The following is a 5,882-nucleotide window of genomic DNA, read 5'->3' on the forward strand; positions in this document are numbered from 1 at the left end:
CCAGAGGGTAGATTTCTAATTATTAAACTATCAATATTGAACAAAAAGCTATGTATTGTAAGTATATACGGTCCAAATGTTGATGATCCCTTATTCTTCCACGGCTTTTTTAGTGCACTCTCTGAACACCTTGATTGCACACTTATTCTTGGAGGCGACCTCAACCTTGGACTAAATGAAGAAATGGATAGGCTCAACACAACAGGAACTCAGCGTAATTGGCAGTCCACAAATATAATCAAACAGTATATGAGCGACTATGGCCTTTGCGATGCATGGCGCTCCCTTCACCCCACCAGTAAGGAATATACTTTCTTCTCACATGTTCATCACTCCTACTCTCGTCTGGATTATTTTTTGGTCAGCAGCTCACTGCTGAGTGACATTTCAGACACTGAGATTCAACCTATAGCTGTCAGCGATCATGCTCCTGTATCTTTAACACTAATGCACAAGAATAATACTACACCAAGTAAAAACTGGAGATTTAACACATCACTGCTCAAAGATGAAGACTTTATTAAATATCTTAAAAAAGAGTGGACTTCATATTTAGACTTTAATGACACTCCCGGAACATCAGCTTCTGTTCTATGGGAAGCAGGGAAAGCTGTGATGAGAGGAAAAAATTAGAAAAAAACATCAAATCCTTAGAAGAAGCCTACGCGTCTGACCAAGATCAAGAAATAATGAACAAAATACGCAAAACAAAACTAGAATTAAATGAAATTATTAATAAAAAAACAGAATTCCTAGTACAAAGACTTCGCTTGCAGAATTTTGAACACAGTAACAAATCCGGTCGATTTCTAGCTAACCAGTTAAAAAATAAATAAAGAAAAAACAACTATATGTGCTGTTAAAGATCTATCGGGGAACACAATATATGACCCTGGAAGAATAAACAACATTTTTAGGGATTTCTATGAAACTTTATACTCACCACAAATAAACCCGTCTAAAAATGAAATTGATCAGTTTCTTGTCAACGTAACTCTTCCAAAATTACTAGACAGTCAAGCAATGGCACTGGATTCGCCACTGATGCCAGATGAACTCCAGGAAGCCCTGACAAGTATGCCCAATAATAAGGCTCCAGGTCCAGACGGCTTTCCTGCAGAATTCTACAAAGAATTCTGGACAATTTTGGCACCAGTATTCCACGGAATGTTGCAGGAAATCAAGGAAAATGGCAGACTACCACCAAATATGAATTCTGCCAAAATTAGTCTCCTACTAAAACCAGGCAAGGACCCTTTATTTCCCTCAAGCTATCGTCCAATATCTCTTTTTTGTCTGTCCCATTTGGTTCTTTAGCCGTCAGAATTGTTGTCTGAAGACCAACAAGGATACCAAATGGAAAAAAAAAACAAAAAACAAAAAAAAAAAAACAATATCTCTTATAAATGTAGACCTCAAAATAATCTGCAAAGCTCTCTCAAAAAGATTAGAGAAAATAACCCCCCTCTTAATTCATCCTGACCAAACTGGTTTCATAAAAGGTAGGCACTCATCAACAAACACTCGTAGATTACTTAATTTAATAGACTACTCATGCAGTAAAAACATTGAAACCATAATATTATCTCTAGATGCAGAAAAAGCATTTGACAGAGTAAACTGGAAATTTCTATTTGCAACTTTACACAAATTTGGTGTTGGAACCTCTTTCATAAACTGGATAAGAATATTATACAATTCCCCAACAGCTTGTATCAGGACAAATGACCAGACATCCTCCAGCTTCTGTCTCCTGAGGGGCACCAGACAGGGATGCCCACTCTCCCCTTCACTTTTTGCAATTTTTATCGAACCACTAGCGGCAGCATTTAGACAGGCTACAACAATTAAGGGCATAAAATGTAAGAACGTAGAACATAAAATCAGTCTCTATGCGGATGATGTGTTGCTTTTTCTGCTGAACTCACAAACCAACCTTTCTGAGGTAATTACTCTAATAAACTGGTTTTCAAGAGTTTCAGATTATTCAATTAACTGGCCAAAATCTACAGTTCTTCCCATTAACTGCTCCTTCCATAATTCTTCTTCTGCCCCACTACAATCTGGAAATATTAAATATTTAGGTATTAATGTTTCTCCTAAGCTTTCGGACTTAACTAAATTAAACCACATCCCACTTCTAAAGAAAGTAGAAGGCGATCTGACTAGATGGAAATCTTTACCCATATCACTCATGGGAAGGGTCGCCACTATAAAAATGATGATCTTGCCAAAAATAAATTACTTATTTTTAATGATCCCTAACAAACCATCACAAGATTGGTTCAGATCTCTGGATTCATATATTTCTAAATTCCTTTGGAAAGATAAACCCCCGCCTATCAGCTTAAAAACGCTACAAAGAACCAAGGATAAAGGAGGATTAGATCTGCCTAATTTTCAACAATACTTCTTAGCCAACAGGCTTCAGTTCTTTTCTGAATGGTTAAAACATACCTTCTTAGATGAGCCCTGGCTAGATGTTGAACAAGCACTATGCAATGATCTAGAGATTTCAGACCTACCATTTATCAGCTCAAACATCAAAAGACATGAATGCTTCAAGAGTGTCAACATCAGCTCTTCTCTGACACCATGGTGGGAGTTTCTAAAAATAACAGAGTCTTCATTAATCCCATGCAAACGTACACCTATCTGGAATAACCCTGACATATTACAAAACAATAATATGATTAATTTTCCAGAATGGAGTTGTAAAGGAATTAAATACTTAGAACATATATTAGAGGGAACAGAATTTATTCCATTTGACAGACTAGTTACACAATATGGGATCAACAAGAAAAGATTTTTAGAATATCAACAAATTAAATCCATAGTAAAAAAGAAATTTTACCTCAGTCAAGCTGAATTTCAAACACCACCAAGTGCGGTACACTTTCTTACTCTTAAATCCCCCAAATTATTATCTAAAAAATACAGAACACTTTCTAAAATAGATGAATCAATATCCCTTCCTATTGCAAAGTGGGAAACAGATTTATCAGTCAGCTTAGACCAAAACTTCTGGTCTCAGGTATGCTTAAAAACCTTTAAATTGATTAAAAATCCCAGTCTGCAATTAATACAATACAAAATACTACATAAAGTGCACTATGCTGGTCATCGGATGTTCAAGATGGGCTTTACATCTTCCAACAACTGCTCACACTGTCAAGGCAATACACCAGACAATTACATCCACGCTCTTTTGTTCTGTCCACCAGTGCAGAAGTTTTGGCGTGAGATATGTGAAGACTTATCAAAGTGTCTGAAATGTAACATTCCAGCCTCCCCTTTGGTATGCTTGTTGGGAAAATTGGATGATGTCACTACAGAAACTAATACAGTCCACATGGTTTTTACTGCCCTATGCATCGCCAAGAAAACGGTCCTCATGAACTGGAAAAATAAAAATAATCTTAATTCTAGCCAATATAGAAACCGGGTGGTTTGGTCCCGCCTTAGCTATTGTGGTTGATGTGGAGGTTGGGACGGGCTTAGGGCGCCTGGAGAACCCCTAGAGACGTTATCCTTGGAGGGCTCAACCCGGGGGGTTGTGGTCATAACCTGGTTAGTGGCTCTGGTCGCTCTTAGAGGGTGTTCTCCTCGTGGCTGCGTGCAGCGGGGCTGGGGGATGGTCTGTGCTGGCGGACGTAGGTTACTGGCCTGGTGGACTGGCTGCCCCTGAGTGGATCCGGGGCAGGCGGGGGGGCTTGGGGTTCGGGGGTGCTTCGCCTCCGTGCTGGGGCTCTGGCTGGGCCTTGGGGGCTTCGGTCCTCGTCGGTGTGTCGCCGAGGTTGTGGGCGGGTGGGTGCACGGGGGCTCAGCCCTGGCGCAGGGGGCCTCTGGTGCATCAGCCTAACCGGCAGGGAGGTTGTTCCATCCTTGCAGGGGTCCACTCTGCAGGTGGGGGAGAGACATAGGAGAGGTGGAGAATAAACCTAACCTGGGTGTCTGTTGTCTTGTGTAGTCTGGGAGATGATTGAATGTTGGGGTGGGTACAGTTTCCTCTGCGGTGGGGTAGGGTGGGCTTCCCCAGGTCCTGTGGGGCTTGGCGGTGCTGCTGCCGTAGGCCCCGGTCTGGATGGGCCTGGGCTCCCTTGCCTTGGTGGGTACCAGGGGACGGGGGTGCCTACTGGGGTCAGCGGGGGAGCTGGCCCTAGGGAGGGGCATCTTGCCCCTCCTTTCTTTTCCTCCCCATCCCCGGCTGCCTCCCTCTTCCCGCTCCACCACACCCACCCACACAGGTAGGGCCTTGGGGTGTGGGTGTGTCACCAGGGTGCAGGGGAGCACCATGCCCTCCCTTGTTTTAAATGCACTTTAGGACAACACGCAGCAACACTACACATGAGCGGGAGGAGGGAGGTATGGGGTCTTCACACACCCCCGTTCTCTACTAGCCATCGGGGCAGGGGGCTGGGAGGAGGTGTTGGCTGTCCGATTGGCCTCCCTGCTGCTGCGGAGCCTGGGGCGGTCTGCTTGCCTCCGCCCCGTGGGAAAGGGTCACATCTCTTGGGTCTGGGTGCTGTTTCCCCCTCTGGGGGCGAGGGTACCTGGACCCGGGGTATAGAGTATGTTTGGGGAGTGTGATTATGTGTACATGTCCATGTATGTCTATCCCTACGTTGGGTGAGTGCTGAGTGTTTGTATATGTGTACATGAGGGTGGGAATGCATGTTTGTGTCTGTGTGTGCCTGTTTGTCTGTGTCTATATGTCAGGTTGGGTCTTAGACTCCACCTCTCTGGGAACACCCAGGCCCCTGTGGAGGCCTGTCTCCCCTCACCACACTCCCTGCCGGTAACTGATGCCCTCAGGGGTTGGTGCATTGGTGGTTCTTGGTGTCTGGGGCTGGGCGCTCAGGTATGCACCAGCTCACTCCCGGTGGCTACTTGGCGGGGCCTGGTGCCTGTCGCTCGGTCAGGCATCTTCCGGGGCAAAGGGGGCCCCCGGGCCTCCGGCCTCGGGGCCTGCGGCTCGGTTCACTCTGGCACAGCTGGCTGCCGGCAGAGTGGGCGGGCACGCCAGTGCAGGTTCCCTGGATGTCTGGAGCCTGGATCTCCTCCATGCCTGCTTCATGCCCTGGGGGACGGAGCTATGGCCCTCCACACCCTCTAGCAGACCTTTACATGGGGGAAACCTTTTGTATACAAGCGCGCTGATCCACACAGGTGTGCACACGGGTGTTCACTGTTCGTAGACATAAACTACACCTTTCTTAGCTGCTACTTCAAAGCACATTGTGCGCTGTCTGTCCTGCGTGCTGCACAACAACATTCAATATTTAGTATTTACTGCTGTTTACACTTAGCTAGATTAACGTGATGGTGTTGTGTTTAGTATGTTGCTTTGTTTTTTTTTTTGCTTGTTTTCTCTTCTTTTTCTCTCAACAGGTGATCCAGGAGATTTTTTTTTCTTTGTCTTTTCAAGTGCCCTTTCTCACTGTCCCTCTTCCCTTCTGTTTTTCTTTTCCTTCCTCTTTCTTTCTCCCTTTCCTATCCCCCAGTCATGTCTGTCCCATCTGTAACAACTGAAAATAAAATAAATAATAACAACAAAGGTTGATCAAATGGACCAATACGGCAATGCCATGATGATCCATTTGGCAAAATAAATTCATTTGGTATCCTTGACGGTCTTCAGACAACAATTCTGACGGCTAAAGAACCAAATGGGACAGGCAAAAAAAAAACAAAAAAAACCCCAAAACAAAGCACAGGTGAGCCCATACAGGGCAGGAAGTGAACATTCCTTACCAAATAAGGAAACCAGAATCTCTACACCTTTACATGTGAGTGTGCCTGCAGTTGGAAACTATAGCTAAATAGCCTCTCCCAACATTCTACATGTAGGGTAGAAACAGAAAACTATGTTTAGTCAT

Source organism: Pelmatolapia mariae, linkage group LG2 (genome assembly GCF_036321145.2).
Source record: "Pelmatolapia mariae isolate MD_Pm_ZW linkage group LG2, Pm_UMD_F_2, whole genome shotgun sequence".
NCBI classification, from domain to species: domain Eukaryota; kingdom Metazoa; phylum Chordata; class Actinopteri; order Cichliformes; family Cichlidae; genus Pelmatolapia; species Pelmatolapia mariae.